At 36.1% G+C, this 24,617-nt stretch overlaps 1 long non-coding RNA gene across 1 annotated transcript in view; it reads left to right on the forward strand.

Moving 5' to 3' along the window:
• Nucleotides 1-24,617, forward strand: part of LOC134730282 (uncharacterized) — a 116,377-nt gene that overhangs the window by 75,617 nt on the left and 16,143 nt on the right. Inside the window, exon 4 of the long non-coding RNA XR_010112013.1 lies at nt 11,202-11,305. This is a non-coding gene — a long non-coding RNA (uncharacterized LOC134730282). The remainder of the gene's footprint in view (nt 1-11,201; nt 11,306-24,617) is intronic.

Here is a 24,617-nt window from a genome sequence, read left to right on the forward strand (position 1 = left end):
ATTATGGGTATACAGTATGTAAATATATATATATACGCATGGGGTACATGTGATATTCTGATGCAGAAATACTATGTGTAATAATCACATCAGGGTAATTGGGGGTATTCATTATCACAAGCATTTTGTCATTTCTTTAAGAACATTCCAATTTCACTCTTTTCATTATTTTAAAATATATAGTAAATTATTGTTGACTGTAGTCATCCTGTTTGCTATCAAATACTGGGTCTTATTCATTGTAACTATATTTTTGTACACATTAATTATCCCCACTTACCCCACTACTCCCCAATACCCTTCCCAGACTCTGATAACCATAATTCTACTCTCTATCTCCATGAGTTCAATTGTGCATCAGAAAGATACCGTTAAATAGCTTATTATATAGATAGGCTTTAATCTGACAACTTAATAAATTAAAGGATATATCAAAATTTTCTGTGTTCTGTTTGGTAAAGTAACAAAACAAAAACAAAAAAACAAAAATAACACATACTTACATTTTAGGTGACATCCATCTACTTATTTTTTGAAATCCAAATGTAGCAGGTAAACAAAATAAACAACAAACTTGATTTGAGGACAACTGGATTTAAAGTAATTTTGTTTCTAAAAACTCTCTATATAATTATATTTTCTTCTAAAAACCTATATACAGTTATTTTTAAGGCAATTATTTTATTTAAAAATATAAACATGGTCACCCAATGTCTTAGTCCATTTGGGCTGCTATAACAAAATATCTTAGACTAGGTAATTTATAAACAACAAACATTTATTTCTCACAGCTCTGGAGGCTATAAAGTCCAAGATTAAGATGCCAACAGATTTTGTGTCTGGTAAGAAGGTGCATTCTGTTCCATAAGTGGTGCTTTCTTGCTGTGTCCTCACATGGCAGAAGGGGCAAGGTATCTCTCTGGAGCTCTGCCTTCATAACCTAATCACTTCCCAAAGGCTTCACTTTTAATATCATCATGTTGGGGATTAGATGTCAATGTACAAATTTGCAGAGGGACACAAACATTCAGACCATAGCACTAAAGGGTTATGAAGTGCTGTATGTTTCTTACCTTATAAAAACTTTAAAAATAAATCAATAAACAAGATATCAAGTTAATATAAATTTTTATATGTCAAAATTTATTGCTAAGAGAATGTTTCAGATGCATATTCCAATAATCCAAGAGGTTTTATGGTCATGCATTTTTTAACTATGCACACAAACATGTATCAGTTGTAGTTCTATAATATGCTAACATTCACTTTCCTGTAAAATAAATTATGCACACTATATTTTAACATATGACCCTTAAGAGCAAAATTTAACAAAAGACTTGTTTTTCAACCTTTATGCAAAGTTTAACTTCAACCTGAAATGATATTTACATTCAGCAATGTAATCAATTCTATCAAATTCTATTATACTGGAAAGAGTTTCATTGAAATGTGCTAGTGTAAATGGATTTCAAGATGTTTATTAAATGCCTCATAAGCTTCTTGGCACTACTAGAATATAATAACAGACTTAAAATTTTTAAGAGCTATGAGTCTACATAACATGAAGTAAAATATTTGCAATTATGGTAAAATCTCAATGAGTTATACACTTCTAATTAAAAATTTCCAACAATTTAAACTCATTGGTATGATGCCTGGGATGTTCTGGCTTCTGACCATAGTTTAATGAAAAAATACTTTTTAAAGAAGAAACAATTTATATATACAGAATTCTTGACATTGCATTATGACTACAAATTCCTTACCATAAAGTTGTTAACACAGTTGTTTAGATCATCTGAAGCACTATTAACATCACCATTACTGTAGAAGTTGAATTAGGGTCTGTTATATACAAACTTAACATCTAATTTAGTAATGAAGCATTTTTTTTCTTTTATTTTAAATAAAGGGGTTACATGTACAGATGTGTTTCATGAGTATATTGCACTCAGATAGTGAGCAAAATACCCAATAGGTAGTTTTTCAACCCTTGCCTTCCTCCTTCTCTCAACACTAGTAGTTCACAGTGTCTATTGTACCTACGTTTATGTCCATGTGTGCTCATGGTTTAGCTCCTGCTTGTGAGAATATGTGGTATTTGGCTTTGTGTTCCTGAGTTAGGTCACATAGGATTATGACCTCCAGCTCCATCTGAGTTGCTGCAAAGGATATGATTTCATTTTCTATGGTTGCATAGTATTCCATGGTGTATAAGTACCACATTTCTTTATCCAATCCACCATATATGGGCACGTAGATTGATTTCATATCTTTGCTATTGTGAATAGTGCTGCATTGAATATATAAGCGCATGTATCTTTTTGTTATAATAACCTATTTTTCTTTGGGTAGATGCCCTATAATGGGATCTCTGGGTTAAATGTTAGCTCTGTTTTAAGTTCTTTGAGAAATCTCCAAACTGCTAATGTACATTTCCACTAACAGCATATAAGCATTCCCTTTTCTCTTCAGCCTCACTAGTATCTGTTGTTTTGACTTTTTAATAATAGCTGACTGGTGTGAGATAGTATCTGATTGCAGTTTTGATTTGCATTTCTCTGATGATTAGTAATGATGAGCATTTTTCATATGTTTATTCTTTGCCCACTTTTTAATGGGGTTATTTGCTTTTTGTTTGTTGATTTGGTTAAGTTCCTAATAGATTCTGGATATCATTCCTTTGTCAGATGCATAGTTTGTGAATATTTTCTCCCATTCTGGAGGTTGTATGTTTACTCTATTTATAGTTTGTTTTGTCGGGCAGAAGTTCTTTAGTTTAATTAGTTCCTACTTGCCAATATTTGTTTTATTACAACTTATTTGCAGACTTAGCCAAAAATGATTTGCCAAGGCTGATGTCAAGAAGGGTATTTCCTAGGTTTTCTAGGATTTTTATAATTTCAGGTCTTACACTTAAATATTTAGTTCATCTTCAATTAATTTTTGTATATGAGGAAAGGTAGGGGTCCAGTTTCAATCTTCTACACATGGTTAGCCAGTTATCCCTGCATCATTTATTAAACAGAGAGTCCTTTCTTCATTGGTTGTTATTGTTAACTCTGTTGAAGATAAGATGATTGTAGACATGTGACTTTGCTTCTGGTTTCTCTAACATGTCCCTTTGGTCTGTATATCTGTTTTTGTACCAGTACCATGCTGTTTTGGTTACTGTAGCTTTATAATATAATTTGAATTTGGGAAGTGTGATGCTTCCAGTTTTGTTCTTTCTGCTTAGGATTGCTTTGTCTACTTCGGCCCATTTTGGTTCCACATGAAATTTAGAATATTTTTGTTCTAATTCTGTGAAGAATGATGTTGGTAATTTGATAGGAATCACATTGAATCTGTCAATTTCTTTGGGCAGTATGGCCATTTTAACAATACTGATTCTTCCAATTCATGAGCATGCGATGTTTTTTCATTTGTTTTTGTCATCTGTGATTTCCTTCAGTAGTGTTTTGCAGTTCTTGTAGAGACCTTTCACCTCCTTGGCTAGCTGTATTCTTAGATATTTCTTTTTCTTTGTGGCTATTGCAAGTAGGATTCCAATCTTGATTTCACACTCAGCCTAGACATTGTTTGGGTACAAAAATGCTACTGATTTTCCTACATTGCTTTTGTATCCTAAAACTTTACTGAAGTTGTTTGTCAGTTCTAGGAACCTTATGGTAGAGTCTTTAGGATTTTTTAGGTATAGAATTATATTGTCAATGTATAGAGAGAGATATTTTGATTTCTATTGTCAGTGTATAGAGATAGTTGGATTTCTTCTTTTCCTATTTGAATGCTTTTCATTTCTTTCTCTTGCCTGATTGCTCTGGGCAGGACTTCCAGTACTACATTGATTAGCAGTTCTGAGAGTGGGCATCCTTGCCTTGTTCCACTTCTCAAGGGGGATGGTTGCAGCTTTCGTCCATTCAGTATGAAGTTGGCTGTGAGTTTGTGATAGATGGCTCTATGTCTAGTCCGTGTAGGGCATTTATCATGAAGAGATGTTGAATTTTGTTGAAAGCTTTTTCTGCATCTATTGAGATAAACATGTGGTTTTTACTTTTGATTCTGTTTATGTGGTGAATCATATTCATTGATTTGCATATGTTGAACCAGTCTTGCATCCTAGGAATGAGGTCTACTTGATCAAGGTGTATTAACTTTTTGATATACTGCTGGATTTGGTTTCTAGTACCTTGTTGAGGATTTTTTTTTAATCTATGTTCATCGGGAATATGGCCTGAGGTTTCATTTTTTCATTGAGTCTCTGATAGATTTTGGTATTAGGCTGATGCTGGCTTCCTAGAATTAGCTAGGGAGGAGCTCCTCCTATTCAATTTTTTGGAACAGTTTCAGTAGTATTGGTACCAATTCTCTTTTGTACATTTGGTAGAATTCAGCTGTGAATTCATGTGTTCCAGGAATTTTTCTAGTTGATAGGTATTTTCTTCATTACTGATTTGATTTCAGAGCTTGATATTCATCTATTCAGGGTTCAATGTCTTCCTGACTTTAATCTTAGGAGATTGTATGTTTCCATAAATTTATTCATTTCCTCTAGATTTTCTTATTTATGTGCATAGAGTTGTTTTTATTACACTCTGAGGATCTTTTCTGTGTCTATGGGATCGACTGCAATGCCATCTTTGTCATTTTTGATTGTACTTATTTTGGATTTTTCTACTTTCTCTTTGTTAACCTAGCTAATAGTGGTCTATCAATCTTGTTTATTTCTTCTTGTTTTCTTTGTTTTTTTTTTTTTTTTTTTTTGAAAGACTGAGCACTGATTTCATTGATCTTTTGTATGGACTTTTGCATCTCAATTTCATTTAGTTCTTCTCTAATTTTAGTTATTTATTTTCTTCTGCTAGTTTGGGAGTCGGTTTGTTCTTGTTTTTTCTAGTTCCATTAAGTGCAAAGTCAGATTGTTAATTTGAGATCTTCCTAACTTCTTTATGAAGTCACTCAGCATTACAAACTTTCCTCTTAACACTGTTTTAGCTGCATCTCAAATATTTTGTGTGTTGTGTCCCTATTTTCATTAATTTCAAAGTTGTTTTTTTATTTCTGCCTTAATTTCAATGTTCACCCAGGAGTTATTCAGGAGCAGGTTTTTTAATTAACATGTATTTGTGTAGTTTTGAGAGATCATCTTCATATTGATTTTTATTTTTAATACATTGTGGTCCAAGGGTGTTCTTGGTATGATTTCATTTTTTTTATTTAGGCTTGCATTATGACTGAATATGTTGTTGATCTTAGAATATGTTCCATGTGTCAATGAGAAAAATGTATATTCTGTGATTGTTGGGTGGAGTGTTCTGTAGATGTCTATTAGGTCCAATTGGTCACGTGTAGAGTTTAAGTCTGGAGTTTCTTTTTTAGTCTTCTGCCCTGATGATCCGTCTAATGCTGTCAGCATGTGTCGAAGTCTCCCACTATTATTATGTTGTTGTCTACGTTGTTTCATAGGCCAAGAAGAACTTGCTTTATGATTTTGGGTACTCCAATATTGAGTACATGTATATGTAAGTCTTTTTGTTGAATTGTGCCCTTTTATAATTATGTAATGTCCTTCTTTGCCCTTCATAATTTTTATTGGTTTTAAATCTGTTTTACCTGATATAATAGTTACTCCTGCTCTTTTGTTTTCTGTTTTCATGGTATATCTTTCTCTTTCCCTTTACTTTGCACCTGTCTGTGGATATTGTTACATATGGGAAGGTCTCTTCAAGACAGCGTATGGTTGGGTCTTTTGTCTTTTTATCCAGCTTGGCACTCTATTCCTTTAAAGTGAGACATTTAACCCATGTCATTCAGGGTTAGTATTGAAACATGAGATTTTGATACTGTCATGTTGTTACCTGGTTTTTATGTAGACTTGATTGTGTGGTTGCTTTATAGTGCTTGTGGAATATATGCTTAATTGTGTTTCTGTGGTAGCCGGTATTGTTCTTTCAATTCCATGTTTAGCAGTTCCTAAGGACCTATATATCATAAGGCTGGTCTTAAAAGAAATTCCACAAGTGTTTTCTTGTCTGAGAATAATTTTATTTCTCCTTCACTTATTAAGTTTTGTTTGGTGAGACACAAAATTCTTGGCTGGAAATTTTTTTATTTCTAATTATTTAAGGAAGATAAAAATAGGCTCAGAATCTCTCTGGTTTTTAATATTTCTGCTGAGAGGTCTGCTGCTAGCATGATGGGATTCCCTCTGTACGTGACTTAACTCTAGCTGCTTTTAAGATTTATTCTTTTAAAATGTGGTACATATACCCCATGGAATACTATGTAGCCATAAAATGAAACAAGATTGGTCCTTTCCAGGGACATGAATGGAGCTGGAGACCATTAGGCTTAGCAAACTAATGCAGGAACAGAAAACCAAATACTATATGTTCTCACTTATAAGTGGGAGCTAAATGATGAGAACACATGGACACATGGGCGGGGGAAAACACACACACACTGGGGCCTGTGAGAGGGCAGGGGGTGGGAGGAGGGAGAGGATCAGGATGAATAGTTAATGGATACTGGGCTTAATATCTGGGTGATGGGATGACCCGTGCAGCAAACCACCATGGTACGTGTTTACCTGTGTAACAAACCTGCACATCCTGCACATGTACTCCTAAACTTAAAAGTTGGAAATTAAACAAAAACAAAAAGATTTACTCTTTTGTGTTGACCTTAGTGAATCTGATGACTGTGTGCCTTGAGTATGGTCATCTTGCATAGGATCTAGCCGGGGTTCTCTGTATTTCTTGAATTTGCATGTTAACATTTCTAGAAAGATTAGGGAAATTTTTCTGGACTTTTCCACAAATATATTTTCTGAGTTATTTATTCTTTCTCCTTTTCTCTCAAGGATGCCAATGAATCATAGATCTGATCTGTTTATATAGTCCCATATTTCTCAAAGGTTTTGCTCATTTTTCTTAATTCTCTTTTTTTTTTATTACTTTCTGACAGTTGATTCAAACACTAGTGTTCAAGCTCTGAAATTCTTTCCTCAGCTTGGCCTATTCTGCTGTTCATACTTTCCATCGTATTATCAAATTCTTGTAGTGAACTTTTCAGCCCTAGAAGTTCACTTTGATTCTTTCTAAAAATGGCTATTTTGTCTTTCAACTCTTGGATTATTTTACTGGATTCCTTGGATTGGGTTTCACCTTTCTCCTGAATCTCAATGAACTTCCTCATCATTCAGATGCTGAATTCTATGTCTGTCATTTCAGTCATTTCTGACTGGTTAAGAGCCATCACTTGGGAGCTAGTGGACTCATTTGGTGGTATAAAGACACTTTGGCTTTTTGAATTTCCAGAGTTCTTGGGCTGATTTTGTCTCATATGGGAGGGTTAGTGTTCCTTTAAGTAAGGTGTAAGCTGAGGATAGACGATTCGCTTTGTTTCTGCAGGTTTTCAGATGGTCCAGCCATTGCGCAGGGCCTTGGTGGCTGAATTCTTGCCCTTGGTTTCATAGGGAGAGATATTAACAGTGTATTTTTGTTGTTGTAGCTTGTGCTGCAATCCAGTAGATGATGCTTAAGAGTCATGGCCAGTAGATAAGCTTTTACTCAGCCATGTGGCTCCTTTTTATTTCCTGGCATTTGCATTCATGCTCTGCAGTGCAGTGGGGAGAGAGGTGATCCCCTCACCAAGTCAGCTCCTGGACAATGGAGGAGCCCCCTCCAATCACTGCCACTGTACCTTCATTTATTTTGTCAAGTATTTGACCCACAGCACTTCCTGAGGCACAGGCATTTTCTGGGCCAGCCCTGAGAGGAAGGCAAGCCCCACTCCCATGGCAGACCACACAATCCTGAGACTCAGCTTTCCCAGTGCTCTTATAGTGCAGCTCCTCTTCTGCTTAAGTGCTGTGCACAAACCTCAGCTTGGCAATTCCAAGCTACCACCACAGCCTTGGGAGTAGCTCAGACTTTTTGTTCCCTCCTCAGCTTGGGGACAGCAGGAGTAGGGACCACTGTGGAAGCAATATCAGAGAATTTGTCAGTTGCCTCTGGGGTCTCCAGCCTAGAGAAACATGGAACTATGGCTGATGGGAGTAATCAACCAAGGGTGTAGAGGCTACACTATGGGCCCCCCAAGCCAGGGGGCTCTACCTGGTAAAGAGTGGGGGCACAAGGGCTCACAGAGAACACAGTCTTGTCTTCTCTCCTTAGGGTGGCTGCAGTGTGCTGGAAGCACAAGCAAAGCAATCAGGTTCTTTGTTCCTCCCCTAGTCTTAGAGGAGCCAGAGCCTATAGTGCAGCTCTGGCAATGGCAGAGTGGTTGTTAGTTGTCTCTGGGAGCTCCACCCAGCTACACTGGGGGTCCAAGCTGGGAGGCCCTGCCTGGTGAAGAGAAGCAGGGGCAGGGACTCAGGACTCATGTGGAAAACAGTCTGGCCACCTTTCTGTATGGCAGCTGCAGTGTGCTGGAGACCTGTGACAATTCTTAGGCTCTTTGCTCTCTTCCCAGCCTGCAGGCAGTAGCAGCAGGGACCATGGCAGCAGCAACGCAGCAGTCCTGTCAGTTACCTTTGGGAGCACCATCCCAGAGAAATGCACAGCTGCCACCAGCCAGAGTGCTTAGGCAGGGGTGGAATAGCTGCACTGGGGTCCCAGGCCAGTGGGCCTTTCCTGGTGGGGTGCAGCAGAGTTGGGGCATTTAATCCATCTACTCCTCGGCACCATGAATGCAGCTTCCATACTAGCGGCCCATGAGAGAGCCTGGCCTCTCTTGTTGGCAGGGCTACCATAGCAGCTGCTCAGGTGCTCAGGGATCCAAGAACCATGGGCTTGAGCAGTGGGTTTGCCCAAGCTTCAGGCAGATCTCTATGTCAGTCTAGAGCCCAAGGGCATCAAGGAGGATCTCCTGTGTCCAGGATTGCAAAGGTCTGTGGCAAAAGTGTGGATTTCCAGGGGCTCTCACTCACTCACCTTTCCCCACAGTAGGGAGCCTTCTCTGGCTCTGCACCAATCTTGGGTGGGCAGCTGTCCTGCCTTGCTCCTGTCTGCACTTCATGGGTCTCTGTTGCTTCCTTGATGAATCCCAACATGGCCTCCTGAACAATCCACTTGAAGATCTGTTTCCTCTCCACGAGAGTGGTGCACACTAGCTGCTTCTAAGCCAGCCATATTGGCACATTTTTCCAAACATAAAGAATTTTAATGGAACATTTTATATAATTCTAAGAAATCTAAAACTCATAGCTGAGTCCTTAATTTAGAGGCATTGGCTTTCAATAAGTGTTTAAAGTTAGTATATTCATGATTCATACAAGAATTAATGTTGAGATTATTTTAGTATTCAATGAATTTATAGCCTAGAACTAAAATTACACTCTCCTTTTGCATTATACTAGTTTTTTTTTTTTTTTTTTGCTGCTATAACAAATTACCACAAACTTAGTGGCTTAATACAACACAAATTTATTCTCTTGTAGCTCTGGAGTTCAGAATTCCAAAATGAGTCTTATAGGACTATGATCAAAGTGTTAGTAGGGTTGGTTCCTTCTGGAGGCTCTAGGGGTGAAGCTGTTCCTTGACTTTTCTAGTTTTCTTATCAGCAGTTGCATCACCCCAGCCTCTGCTTCCACACTCCTCTCACTCTCCTGCCTTCCTCTTCCCCTTGTAAGAACTCTTGTAATAACTTTGGAACTATCAAGATCATCCAGCATATAACCTCCCCATCTCAAAATGCTTAATTTATTCACATCTGCAAAATTCCTTTTGCCACTTAACGTAACATCATCCCAAATTCTGAGAATAGAGGCATGGATCTTTTGTGGAAGAAGGCTATTATTCTGCATACCATATATATAAAAGTGAACTTTATTTTAATTTTAACAAGAACATCATAGTTTTTTTTTAAAAAAAGAGTTAGTCTTTTTAATTATACTATTAAACATATTGTCATATTTCAAATTAATTTTTTCCTATCTGGCTTATTTTTTCAGTTTTATTTCCTTCTGATTACTTCAGTTAATATGTAATATAAATATTATCCAATTGATAGCAAAGATAGTAGCTATTTTAGGTTGATATATGACTTCAAATATTTTAACTGTGTGCACCATTTTTATTGTGTTTTAATAATAATGTATCAGTTTCTGTAAATTACTACCTTTTTCAAGGGAAGAAACCTTAATAACTCACCGGAGACTTTTCCTTATTATTTGCAGCCAAATCACAACTTAGTCTCTACTTCACATACCCTCTTCTGAACGTGTGAACCCCATATTTAGTAGCATAAAAGATGAAGTGAAGTGTTACTGTTAATTATTAAAACCTCACAGAAAATTCGGTTTGGCTAAAGTAATTCTATGCATTGGGTAGTGATTCTTCACAACTTGACCAAAAAATTAAATGTAGGATTTAGAGATGTTTTTTCCAATTCAGACAGATATATGATGATGTAATGAACATTCTCCCAGTAGAGCTGCAAACGAGAAAATATAAAAGAGAACACAGCTTATTATTTCAAAAGGAGGGGAAAGTAAAATGGTTTATCAATAAGCACAGTCTTTGTAGATAAGACATTTAAAATGCAGTGAGATTTTTATTGCTATCCTTAAAAGAAATGGAATGTACCTCCTCTCTAACTCCCTTGACTCTATCTCGTTCAAACATTATACATGGAAGAGTACACAAAGGACAGAGCTATAAAATTAAGGTGTTTTACTGCTCTTCATGGTTCACTGCTTGCAAGACAGCATCATTGTTTCTATTAGGGAGGAGAAAGACTATATAAGAAGCAGTCATTCTACTTGTTGTTGATGCAAAGACTCTTTGGGGTTATTTAGATTTCTGCAATTCACAATGCTGGAGTCGAATCGACCTCTGGCAAATGAATTAATTAATTCCAAAATGAAATTTAGAATTTGCACACATCCTTCCCAAAACAACACTTGCCTACCACTCAAACAATTATCTGTGAGTGGCGTAAATCTGTGCCTAGCTTAATACCAGCAGTTCATTTTAAAGAAAACTTTATTTTTCCAGTGGTAACAAGTTTAAAATCTATTATTCCTGATTTAAGACTCCTACAATTTTAAGAATTTTAGTCTTTATTAATAGAAGCATGTATTTAGCACAACTGATATGTATAAGATATAACATGATACTTGAAACAAATCAGTAATATGCTGTATTGGTCATGTCTTATCTGGAGTATTGTATTTAGTAATAAACCTCTTTTTTCAGTCTAGAGTATAAAGAAGAGGATGAAGGCTTAAGCAGGAAACTTTGACAGCTCCAAAGATCTTAATCCTTATAAAGAAGTAATGAAGTTTCAACTTTGCACTCAGGTAATGTTTCTGTTTAGAAAAGCATTTGAATATTTATAGTTATTTGCATGGGCAACCTTATGAAACAAAAACTATATTAAATTCATATAGCCCTCAGAGTTCAAATGCATTTTAACATCAATTTCCTTTAACCTTCCTTACTTCCCCCAAGGGGAGACAAAGCAATGATTGTCCTCATGTTATATATAAGGAAAATAAACTAAGAGAGATTAAGATTAGGATTCATTTGCATAATATCACACAACAAGGGAGAGACTCATATCTCAAATGCTGACATTCTTATTCTGTCATGTGTTCTGTTCATTGGATCACAGTACTCTCTGGGAAATGTTATATTAAGGTCAGTATTTAACTATATACGATAGGTAAAATGAAATGCAGAGAATAGAATGGTGGTTATCAAGGGCTGATGGGGACTCAAAATGGGGAGATTCATTCAATGATGCAAAGTTTCAGTTAGGAGAAATAAGTTTTTGGAGTCTACTGTACAGCAGGGTGGCTATAGTTAACAGTGACACATTATGTAATTGAAGATTGCTTAGAGTAGATTTTTTTCAATTTTTATATATATATTTTTTATTATTATTATTATTATACTTTAAATTTTAGGGTACATGTGCACAATGTGCAGGTTAGTTACATAGTATACCTGTGCCATGCTGGTTTGCTGCACCCATTAACTCATCATTTAGCATTAGGTATATCTCCTAATGCTATCCCTCCCCCCTCCCCCCACCCCACAACAGTCCCCAGAGTGTGATGTTCCCCTTCCTGTGTCCATGTGTTCTCATTGTTCAATTCCCACCTATGAGTGAGAACATCCAGTGTTTGGTTTTTTGTCCTTGTGATAGTTTACTGAGTATGATAATTTCCAATTTCATCCATGTCCCTACAAAGGACATGAACTCATCATTTTTTATGGCTGCATAGTATTCCATGGTGTATATGTGCCACATTTTCTTAATCCAATCTATCATTGTTGGACATTTCGGTTGGTTCCAAGTCTTTGCTATTGTGAATAGTGCCACAATAAACATACGTGAGCATGTGTCTTTATAGCAGCATGATTTATAGTCCTTTGGGTATATACCCAGTAATGAGATGGCTGGGTCAAATGGTATTTCTAGTTCTAGATCCCTGAGGAATAGCCACACTGACATCCACAATGGTTGAACTAGTTTACAGTCCCACCAACAGTGTAAAAGTATTCCTATTTCTCCACATCCTCTCCAGCACCTGTTGTTTCCTGACTTTTTAATGATTGCCATTCTAACTGGTGTGAGATGGTATCTCACTGTGGTTTTGATTTGCATTTCTCTGATGGCCAGTGATGGTGAGCATTTTTTCATGTGTCTTTTGGCTGCATAAATGTCTTCTTTTGAGAAATTTCTGTTCATATCCTTCACCCACTTTTTGATGGGGTTGTTTGTTTTTTCCTTGTAAATTTGTTTGAGTTCATTGTAGATTCTGGATATTAGCCCTTTGTCAGATGAGTAGGTTGTGAAAATTTTCTCCCATTTTGTAGGTTGCCTGTTTACTCTGATGGTAGTTTCTTTTGCTGTGCAGAAGCTCTTTAGTTTAATTAGATCCCATTTGTCAATTTTGGCTTTTGTTGCCATTGCTTTTGGTGTTTTAGACATGAAGTCCTTGCCTATGCCTATGTCCTGAATGGTAATGCCTAGGTTTTCTTCTAGGGTTTTTATGGTTTTAGGTCTAACGTTTAAGTCTTTAATCCATCTTGAATTGATTTTTGTATAACGTGTAAGGAAGGGATCCAGTTTCAGCTTTCTACATTTGGCTAGCCAGTTTTCCCAGCACCATTTATCAAATAGGGAATCCTTTCCCCATTGCTTGTTTTTCTCAGGTTTGTCAAAGATCGGATAGTTGTAGATATGTGGTGTTATTTCTGAGGACTCTGTTCTGTTCTATTGATCTATATCTCTGTTTTGGTACCAGTACCATGCTGTTTTGGTTACTGTAGCCTTGTAGTATAGTTTGAAGTCAGGTAGCGTGATGCCTCCGGCTTTGTTCTTTTGGCTTAGGATTGACTTGGTGATGTGGGCTCTTTTTTGGTTCCATATGAACTTTAAAGTAGTTTTTTGCAATTCTGTGAAGAAAGTCATGGGTATCTTAATGGGGATGGCATTGAATCTATAAATTACCTTGGGCAGTACGGCCCTTTTCACGATATTGATTCTTCCTACCCATGAGCATGGAATGCTCTCCCACTTCTTTGTATCCTCTTTTATTTCATTGAGCAGTGGTTTGTAGTTCTCCTTGAAGAGGTCCTTCACGTCCCTTGTAAGTTGGATTCCTAGGTAGTTTATTCTCTTTGAAGCAATTGTGAATGGGAGTTCACTCAGGATTTGGCTCTCTGTTTGTCTGTTGCTGGTGTATAAGAATGCTTGCGATTTTTGTACATTGATTTTGTATCCTGAGACTTTGCTGAAGTTGCTTATCAGCTTAAGGAGATTTTGGGCTGAGACAATGGGGTTTTCTAGATATACAATCATGTCATCTGTAAATGGACAATTTGACTTCCTCTTTCCTTAACTGAATACCCTTTATTTCCTTCTCCTGCCTAATTGCCCTGGCCAGAACTTCCAACACAATGTTGAATAGGAGTGGTGAGAGAGGGCATCCCTGTCTTGTGCCAGTTTTCAAAGGGAATGCTTCCAGTTTTTGCCCATTCAGTATGATATTGGCTGTGGGTTTGTCATAGATAACTCTCATTATTTTGAGATATGTCCCATCAATACCTAATTTATTGAGAGTTTTTAGCATGAAGGGTTGTTGAATTTTGTCAAAGGCCTTTTCTGCATCTATTGAGATAATCATGTGGTTTTTGTCTTTGGTTCTGTTTGTATGCTGGATTACATTTATTGATTTGCATATATTGAACCAGCCTTGCATCCCAGGGATGAAGCCCACTTGATCATGGTGGATAAGCTTTTTGATGTGCTGCTGGATTTGGTTTGCCAGTATTTTATTGAGGATTTTTGCATCAATGTTCATCAAGGATATTGGTCTAAAATTCTCTTTTTTCGTTGTGTCTCTGCCAGGCTTTGGTATCAGGATGATGCTGGCCTCATAAAATGAGTTAGGGAGGATTCCCTCTTTTTCTATTGATTGGAATAGTTTCAGAAGGAATGCTACCAGTTCCTCCTTGTACCTCTGGTAGAATTCGGCTGTGAATCCATCTGGTCCTGGACTCTTTTTGGTTGGTAAGCTATTGATTATTGCCACAATTTCAGAGCCTCTTATTCGTTTATTCAGAGAGTCAACTTCTTCCTGGTTTAGTCTTGGGAGGGTGTATGTGTCAAGGAATTTATCCATTTCTTCTAGATTTTCCAGTTTATTTGCATAGAGGTGTTTGTAGTATTCTCTGTTGGTAGTTTGTATTTCTGTGGGATCGGTGGTGATATCCCCTTTATCATTTTTTATTGTGTCTATTGGATTCTTCTCTCTTTTCTTCTTTATTAGTCTTGCTAGCGGTCTATCAATTTTGTTGATCCTTTCAAAAAACCAGCTCCTGGATTCATTAATTTTTTGAAGGGTTTTTTGTGTCTCTATTTCCTTCAGTTCTGCTCTGATTTTAGTTATTTCTTGTGTTCTGCTAGCTTTGAACGTGTTTACTCTTGCTTTTCTAGTTCTTTTCATTGTGATGTTAGGGTGCCAATTTTGGATCTTTCCTGCTTTCTCTTGTGGGCATTTAGTGCTATAAATTTCCCTCTACACACTGCTTTGAATGTGTCCCAGAGATTCTGGTATGTTGTGTCTTTGTTCTCGTTGGTTTCAAAGAACATCTTTGTTTCTGCCTTCATTTCATTATGTACCCAGTAGTCATTCAGGAGCAGGTTGTTCAGTTTCCATGTAGTTGAGTGGTTTTGAGTGAGTTTCTTAATCCTGAGTTCTAGTTTGATTGCACTGTGGTCTGAGAGACAGTTTGTTATAATTTCTATTCTTTTACATTTGCTGAAGAGAGCTTTACTTCCAACTATGTGGTCAATTTTGGAATAGGTATGGTGTGGTGCCGAAAAAAAATGTGTATTCTGTTGATTTGGGGTGGAGAGTTCTGTAGATGTCTATTAGGTCCACTTGGTGCAGAGCTGAGTTCGATTCCTGGGTATCCTTGTTGACTTTCTGTCTCGTTGATCTGTCTAATGTTGACAGTGGGGTGTAGAAAAACTGGAAACTCTAAAAAACAGAGCGCCTCTCCTCCTCCAAAGGAACGCAGTTCCTCACCTGTAACGGAACAATACTGGATGGAGAATGACTTTGACGAGTTGAGAGAAGAAGGCTTCAGATGATCAAACTACTCCAAGCTACAGGAGGAAATTCAAAGCAAAGGCAAAGAAGTTAAAAACTTTGAAAAAATTTTGATGAATGTACAACTAGAATAACCAATACAGAGAAGTGCTTAAAGGAGCTGATGGAGCTTCAAGCCAAGGCTCGAGAACTACATGAAGAATACAGAAGCCTCAGGAGTCGATGCGATCAACTGGAAGAAAGGGTATCAGTGATGGAAGATGAAATGAATGAAATGAAGCGAGAAGGGAAGTTTAGAGAAAAAAGTATAAAAAGAAATGAACAAAGCCTCCGAGAAATATGGGACTATGTGAAAAGACCAAATCTACATCTGATTGGTGTACCTGAAAGTGACGGGGAGAATGGAACCAAGTTGGAATACACTCTGCAGGATATTATCCAGGAGAACTTCCCCAACCTAGCAAGGCAGGCCAACATTCAGATTCAGGAAATACAGAGAATGCTTCAAAGATACTCTTCAAGAAGAGCAACTCCAAAACACATAATTGTCAGATTCACCAAAGTTGAAATGAAGGAAAAAATGTTAAGGGCAGCCAGAGAGAAAGGTCGGGTTACCCACAAAGGGAAGCCCATCAGACTTACAGCACATCCCTCGGCAGAAACTTTACAAGCCAGAAGAGAGTGGGGGCCAATGTTCAACATTCTTAAAGAAAAGAATTTTCAACCCAGAATTTCACATCCAGCCAAACTAAGCTTCATAAGTGAAGGAGAAATCAAATCCTATACAGACAAGCAAATGCTGAGAGATTTTGTCACCACCAGGCCTGCCCTAAAAGAGCTCCTGAAGGAAGCACTAAACATGGAAAGGAACAACTGGTACCAGCCACTGCAAAATCATGCCAAATTGTAAAGACCATCAAGGCTAGGAAGAAACTGCATCAACTAATGAGCAAAATAACCAGCTAACATCATAATGACAGGATCAAATTCACACATAACATTATTAACTTTAAATGTAAATGGACTAAATGCTCCAATTAAAAGACACAGACTGGCAAATTGGATAAAGAGTCAAGACCCATCAGTGTGCTGTATTCAGGAAACCCATCTCACATGCAGAGACACACATAGGCTCAAAATAAAAGGATGAAGGAAGATCTACCAAGCCAATGGAAAACAAAAAAAGGCAGGGGTTGCAATCCTAGTCTCTGATAAAACAGACTTTAAACCAACAAAGATCAAAAGAGACAAAGAAGGCCATTACATAATGGTAAAGGGATCAAATCAAAAAGAAGAGCTAACTGTCCTAAATATATATGCACCCAATACAGGAGCACCCAGATTCATAAAGCAAGTCCTGAGTGACCTACCAAGAGACTTAGACTCCCACACAATAATAATGCTAAGAGTAGATTTTAAATGTTCTCAACATACACACAAAAATTAAGTACATGGGATAATAAATATGTTAATTAGCTTGATTTAATCATTCCACAATATGTGCATATGACAAAACATTACACTGTACACCATAAATCTATACAATTTTTGTTTTTCAATTTAGAAAATATAAAAATAAAAAATAAAGACACACATATAAAGCACATTGCCTACCATGAGGAAGTAGAGTGAAAAAGCGAAGTCACTGAAAAAAGATTGCCTCACCTTAAATCCCCACCCTCCCAATTACCAACTGTTTCATCATGTGTGAAATGGTTTTAATACCACCTATTTTACAGGGTGTTTTGAGGAATACATGAGTTACTAGGTTGTAAAGTACTTTGCTGTGAGAGCTCTATCAGTGTTAATGAATGTAAAAATCTTTTATTATCTGGTACATGGAAGACACTCAATAAATATTAGCTGCATAAACTCTCCAACATGGAGTGTTAATTCAGATGATGAATTAATATATTTGTCATGTAGAAAACATTCTAGAAATGCAGAGAGTAAGAGAATAGTGAAATTTTGAACAAGCAAACTTCTGAGTTCCTTTGTGAAATTCTACAAATCACTGCTTTGTAGGGAGTCGTACAGATAGATATCCTCTCCTAAACCAAGTATGTTCTTTTCCCATAAACTCCCATTCCATATGGGGCTAATCTGTATCCAACTTGCAATTTAATGGAGTGGCTAAATGTGCATGCTACCATAAGCCTCAGTAGATAAGAAGAGAGTTATAGCTATAATTATATATTTGTGATTTCCTGTTGTAGCAATTTCAATACTACAACAGTATGTTGTAGTATTTATATGAATTTACATGATTTTTCTTCTAAATCTTATTTACTGACATATGGATAATGTGACTTCACTGCGAAGATTTTCCTAAAATATTCAGTTTTGTACTTCATATCATTTCCAAGTTTTCAGACTATGCATTCCATCCTGGTGAAAATCAATTCTCCATATTTGCTTTAGTGTTCACAGAGAATGAAATTCACAGAAAAAGAATTAAGTTAACATATTTCACTAGTACAATCTAAACTAAGATAAATTAGATGCATCTTTTCCTCTAGGCAGTGGAGCAAAAGCAGACTGTAATTTAGTCACAGTGCATATCTAGAAAAATTTACCATTTGTAAATATGTCATAATCTAAGAAAAGGTGGATCTACTATAGTATTTTACAACTTTAATACTGTCTTATGTGTACACAAATTTATGAACTGGATACACTATGTTCTCTACTAGGTTCACAGTTTTATCTATGCTGCAAATTTATTTCTTTCAATATGAGCTGGAGAATGATTAGGCTAAGCCAACAAAATATAATCATCTACTATGAACTAACTGCAGTTCGCCATTACCATGTTGGCGCCTTGAACAGAGGTTAGACATTTTTCAAATTGTTTTATTACTTTGTTGAAAAAATTAGTATCTAAGCTGATGTAAAAGAAAAAGATACCTATAAATTATTGACAATGGAAGATCCCTGTGTAAATCTGCAAATCTGTATTATGCATAATGTGGAATGTTTTCCATTTCCAAAAATAATTTTTGATAGCTGATCAGAACAAATTAATTTACTCCCTTTCTTTTTTTCTCATCATTATTCTTATAATCTTCTATTGTTCATAGTCTTGTTGATTTATTACACGCATGCATCTCCTTTTAAACAAATATGAGGAATATGTTTTGTATAATAAATTCCACACACTTAAATATTAAACTTTGACAAATGTAACAGACATGCATTCCTTTAAAATCACCACCAAATTCAAGACACAGAAATCTCCTCCAAGAAGCTCCTTGTTCACCTTGGCTTTCTATTCATCATGCCATCATTCCCAGAAAAACATGACTACTTTTTCACTCTAGATCAATTTGCATTTTCTACAATTTTACGTAAAGTTTATACAACATACATTCTTTTTATCTGATTCTTCAACTTCAATTTAACATGATTTTAAGATTCATCATCATAGATGACCTCTGTATCAGTAGTTTATTCCATTTTATTGCTGAGATGTATTTCATTGTATGGATATATCACAATAGCTTTAGCTATTTACCAGCTGATGAGCATTTGTGTTGTTGCCAGTTTTGACTATTGAAAAAAAATCTGCTGTGAACATTTGTAAACAAATGCTTCTATAGACATATTTTTATTTTATAGGGGTAAATGCCTTTGAGTAGAATAGGTGGGTTATATGGTAGGTATATGTTTACTTTTATTAGAAAGTGTTAAACTATTTCTCATGGTTGTACTATTTATATCACCATTCACAGTGTAACAGATTTTTAAATTTCTGCATTTTTGCTACCTCTGATTTTATCATTCTTTTTAATTTTTGCCTCTCTACTATGTATGCATTTAATTGTGGTTTATTTTGAATTCCCATGATCATTAATAATTTGAGCATCTTAGTCATTCTTAACTCTCTCTTTATAAAGTGCATTTTCAAATCCTTTGCTCATTTTATTGGATTTATCTTATTTTTAAGTTTTAAAAGTTTTGTATATACTCTGAATAAAATCTAGTTGTCTATATACATGTTGTTAATATTTGTTCTAATCTGTGGCTTGCTTTTATATTTTGTTAGTGGTATCTGTCAAAGAGAAAAATATTTCATTTTTGAGAAAGTCCAGGTCAAGCCCACACAGATATTTTCTTACATTTCCTTCCAGGAGTTTTATAGCATTACCCTTCACATTTAGGCAAATGATTTATTTTGAGTTAATTTTTGTATATCAATTTGAAATAAGGTTGATATTTGTTATTTCCATAAGGTTATCCTACTGTTACAGTAAATTTTTTGAAGACTATCCTTTCTCATTAAATTGCCTTATTGTCTTTGTTGTAAATGAATTGACCATATACATAGTATGGATCTAATTTTTCAATTTCTTTCTTGATATATATCTTTTCATATATATATATTCTAATATGTATATCAAAAAATATTTTATTGTAATTACCAACAAAATGCAGCAAGCAACAACATAAAATTCACGATGTTCAACAACAAAAAACGATTACCAAGCATGCAAAAAACAATAAATATATCTATAATTAGGAGACAAATCAAGTAATAGAAACAGAACCAGAAATACGTGGAGAAAATTTGAAGACAGCGATGTAAAACATCTAATATAAATATGCTCCTCTTTATGATTGAGAGTGTAGAGGAATACATAAGCATGAGGAAGTGGTAAATGAGATATTTTTAAAAAGAGAGACCCCAAATAGAACTAGATATGGAATAAGAATATAATCAATGAAAAATATGCAAGATGGGATTAGCAACAGATTAGGCAGTACAGAAAAAATGATCACTGAATTCAAAGATAAAACAATCAAAATATTCAAATGGAACCATTTAAAAAAATAATAAACATAATATGTGGTAAAATGCTGGTCTAGTGTTTATGCAACTGTAGTCCCAGAATGGAGTGGGTGAAGGGGTGAGAGTAGTAAAAAGAAAATATTTGAAACTTAATAGCTGAAAATTTCCCAAATTCAATGAAGAATATAAGCCCACCACTCCTATAAGCTCAACAAACACCATTCAGGATAACAATTAAAAATGCCTATCTTTCAACAATGAAAGCAAAAGAAAGCTTTATCTATTTATTCATTTTATTTATTTATTTTTGAGACAGAGTCTCACTTTGTCACCCAAGCTGGAGTGCAGTGGCATGATCTCAGCTCTCTGCAACCTCTGCCTCCTGGGTTCAAGCAATTCTGATGCCTCAGCCTCCCAAGTAGCTGGTCTACAGGCGTGCACCACCATGCCTGGCTAATTTTTATATTTTTTGGAGAGACGGGGTTTTGCCATGTTCTCCAAGCTGGTCGTGAACTCCTGACCTCAAGTGATCTGCCCACCTCGGCCTACCAAAGTGCTGGCATTATAGGCTGGAGCCACCATGCCAGGCCAGAAACCCTTTTTAAATCAACACAAATGTGAAGATTTCATTTCCATCAGAACTCAACTACAAGAAATGTTAAGGGAAGTTCCTCAGGCAGAAGGAAAATGATACCATATAAAAATGTGAGCTACACAGGAACTGAAGAACAACAAAAATTATAAGAATGTGGTGAGATGTAGAACAAAGTTTTTCTTGTTTTAATCTCTTTAGAAGATAACTAACTAGTCATATTAGTTGTTGGCAGGAGGCCTTAGTTCCTTGCCACATGATCCTCTCTATAAGGTTGCTTGAGTGTTCTTACAACTTGGCTGTTATCTTCCCACAAAGCAAGTGATCCAAAAGAGCGTATGTGAGGAAGAAACTGCGATGCCTGGGTATAACTCCATCCAAAAGTCATATATACTTTCACTTTCACCACATTGTAGTCATTGTATGTGAGTCACTAAGTCCACAATTTAGGTGAGAAAAGTCTTTTGAAGAGAGTAATTTCAAGGAATGTGTGGACATACTTAAAAATCACCACAGGTATGTGAGTGTTTAACAGCTGAAAATAATAAATATTATTTTTTGTCACCACAATATTCAGAGGCTCGTTTTTTTGTGAAAAGGAAACCATTTTGCTCTGGAGAAATTATACTTTACTCATTTATCACCTAGATATGGTGGGACAGTGAGCCCAGCAGCGCTCCACTCACTCCCTGACTCATGGCAATCTAGGAGAGGCCACTGGACACTGAGGAAGTAAAAACTTGATGAGTGACTTCACAGCACCTGCTGTTTTTGTGTATCTGCCATGGGTCTTTTCTGGTAACTTATTGCTCCATTTCAGGGCATACAGTGATCAATTCAGGAGTACAGACATAAATAATCATAAATAATGCTGAGCAATCATAGACCACCTCTATTCTTCTATGTAGAGTATTGATCTTCATGTCAGACTCTTTAGGTTGGGATACTGGGTCCATCACTATGGAGATGGGTAATCTCATTAAATTTCCTATGGCCTTGAAAAAAATTACTTAAACTTCTTTGAATTCCAGTTTCCTCATATCTAAAATTGAGATTAAAAAAAAGTACCTGTCTCACTGGTTGTTATGCATATTAAAAGAGTTAAAACGGGTAGTTATATATTTATGCTTATATGTATAATTGTGCTTATATTTATAATTATAAATATTCATATATACTTATTCATATACATTTATATTTACATATATTTATGTGTAGCCCCAGAGAGGATCTGAATCTGCGGCTATTGACATCTGATTTCTTCGACATACAGAAAAAGACTTTTGGAGGAATAAAATCCAACAAAAAGAATGAAAATTAAAAGGTAGTAACAATATCATGATTTGAAACCCTGAATCCAGATGAGTCTGAATCCATATGCGGACTCCACTATTCAGAAAGCCAATCAATTTCCTTTCTTGTTGCCTAAGTTAATTTCAAACTTGCATTTGAAAGGATCCTGAGAAATACAGTATGTAAAACTAGTAGCCCTGGTCTTAATAGCATGAGTCACCAAGAATGTTGACTTCTGTTGCCCACAGTCATTATAGTACATACAATTTTAATAAAGAGAAAACTGAAGATGCTAATAAATTTTGAATGGTAAGTGGTGATCTTAGTATCCAAGTAGGTGAGCTGGAATGGGGGAATTGATTTGAAATTCTCACTTACTGGATCATTGTCTAGGAAGATTTGATCTCTGCCCTGAAACAGGAAGGGTAGTTCAGATGAAGTGAGGCCTGATCAATTGCCCAGAGGAAAAAGAAATTATCAAAAAATAAATGCCAAAAGTTATACCAAAAAGGGTAGGGGCAAGGGTAAGTGGATGTTGGTATTAGAGAATTACAAAAAATCTTTAACATCTTTAAAATTTTGCTCAAAAGTTATATGTAATTTTTGTCTATTTCAAAGCACTAATAAATTATATTAACTAATTCCCTATCCACCAATTTCTTACCCTGAATACCTCAGTTTTATACCCAAATATTTCCAAAGTTATTTTGATGCAGTAAAGAATTTTAAATGTCTAATAACTTAAGTTTGTGATACCTCTTGGTTTATTATTATTATTATTATTATTTTATTATTATACTTTAAGTTTTAGGGTACATGTGCACAATGTGCAGGTTAGTTACATATGTATGCATGTGACATGCTGGTGCACTGCACCCACTAACTCGTCATCTAGCATTAGGTATATCTCCCAATGCTATCCCTCCCCAATCCCCCCACTCCACAACAGTCTCCAGAGTGTGATGTTCCCCTTCCTGTGTCCATGTGTTCTCATTGTTCAATTCCCACCTATGAGTGAGAATATGTGGTGTTTGGTTTTTTGTTCTTGCGATAGTTTACTGAGAATGATGATTTCCAACTTCATCCATGTCCCTACAAAGGACATGAACTCATCATTTTTTATGGCTGCATAGTATTCCATGGTGTATATGTGCCACATTTTCTTAATCCAGTCTATCATTGTTGGACATTTGGGTTGGTTCCAAGTCTTTGCTATTGTGAATAGTGCCACAATAAACATATGTGTGCATGTGCCTTTATAGCAGCATGATTTATAGTCCTTTGGGTATATACCCAGTAATGGGATGGCTGGGTCAAATGGTATTTCTAGTTCTAGATCCCTGAGGAATCGCCACACTGTCTTCCACAATGGTTGAACTAGTTTACAGTCCCACCAACAGTGTAAAAGTGTTCCTATTTCTCCACATCCTCACAAGCACCTGTTGTTTCCTGACTTTTTAATGATTGCCATTCACACTGGTGTGAGATGATATCTCATTGTGGTTTTGATTTGCATTTCTCTGATGGCCAGTGATGGTGAGCATTTTTTCATGTGTTTTTTGGCTGCATAAATGTCTTCTTTTGAGAAGTGTCTGTTCATATCCTTTGCCCACTTTTTGATGGGGTTGTTTGTTTTTTCCTTGTAAATTTGTTTGAGTTCATTGTAGCTTCTGGATATTAGCCCTTTGTCAGATGAGTAGGTTGCAAAAATTTTCTCCCATTTTGTGGGTTGCCTGTTCACTCTGATGGTAGTTTCTTTTGCTGTGCAGAAGCTCTTTAGTTTAATTAGATCCCATTTGTCAATTTTGGCTTTTGTTGCCATTGCTTTTGGTGTTTTAGACATGAAGTCCTTGCCCATACCTATGTCCTGAATGGTAATGCCTAGGTTTTCTTCTAGGGTTTTTATGGTTTTAGGTCTAACGTTTAAGTCTTTAATCCATCTTGAATTGATTTTTGTATAACGTGTAAGGAAGGGATCCAGTTTCAGCTTTCTACATATGGCTAGCCAGTTTTCCCAGCACCATTTATTAAATAGGGAATCCTTTCCCAATTGCTTGTTTTTCTCAGGTTTGTCAAAGATCAGATAGTTGTAGATATGCGGCTTTATTTCTCAGGGCTCTGTTCTGTTCCATTGATCTATATCGCTGTTTTGGTACCAGTACCATGCTGTTTTGGTTACTGTAGCCTTGTAGTATAGCTTGAAGTCAGGTAGCGTGATGCCTCCAGCTTTGTTCTTTTGGCTTAGGATTGACTTGGCAATGTGGGCTCTTTTTTGGTTCCATATGAACTTTAAAGTAGTTTTTTCCAATTCTGTGAAGAAAGTCATTGGTAGCTTGATGGGGATGGCATTGAATCTATAAATTACCTTG

The sequence above is a fragment of the Pan paniscus genome, chromosome 3, assembly GCF_029289425.2.
Source record: "Pan paniscus chromosome 3, NHGRI_mPanPan1-v2.0_pri, whole genome shotgun sequence".
Classification (NCBI taxonomy): Eukaryota; Metazoa; Chordata; class Mammalia; order Primates; family Hominidae; genus Pan; species Pan paniscus.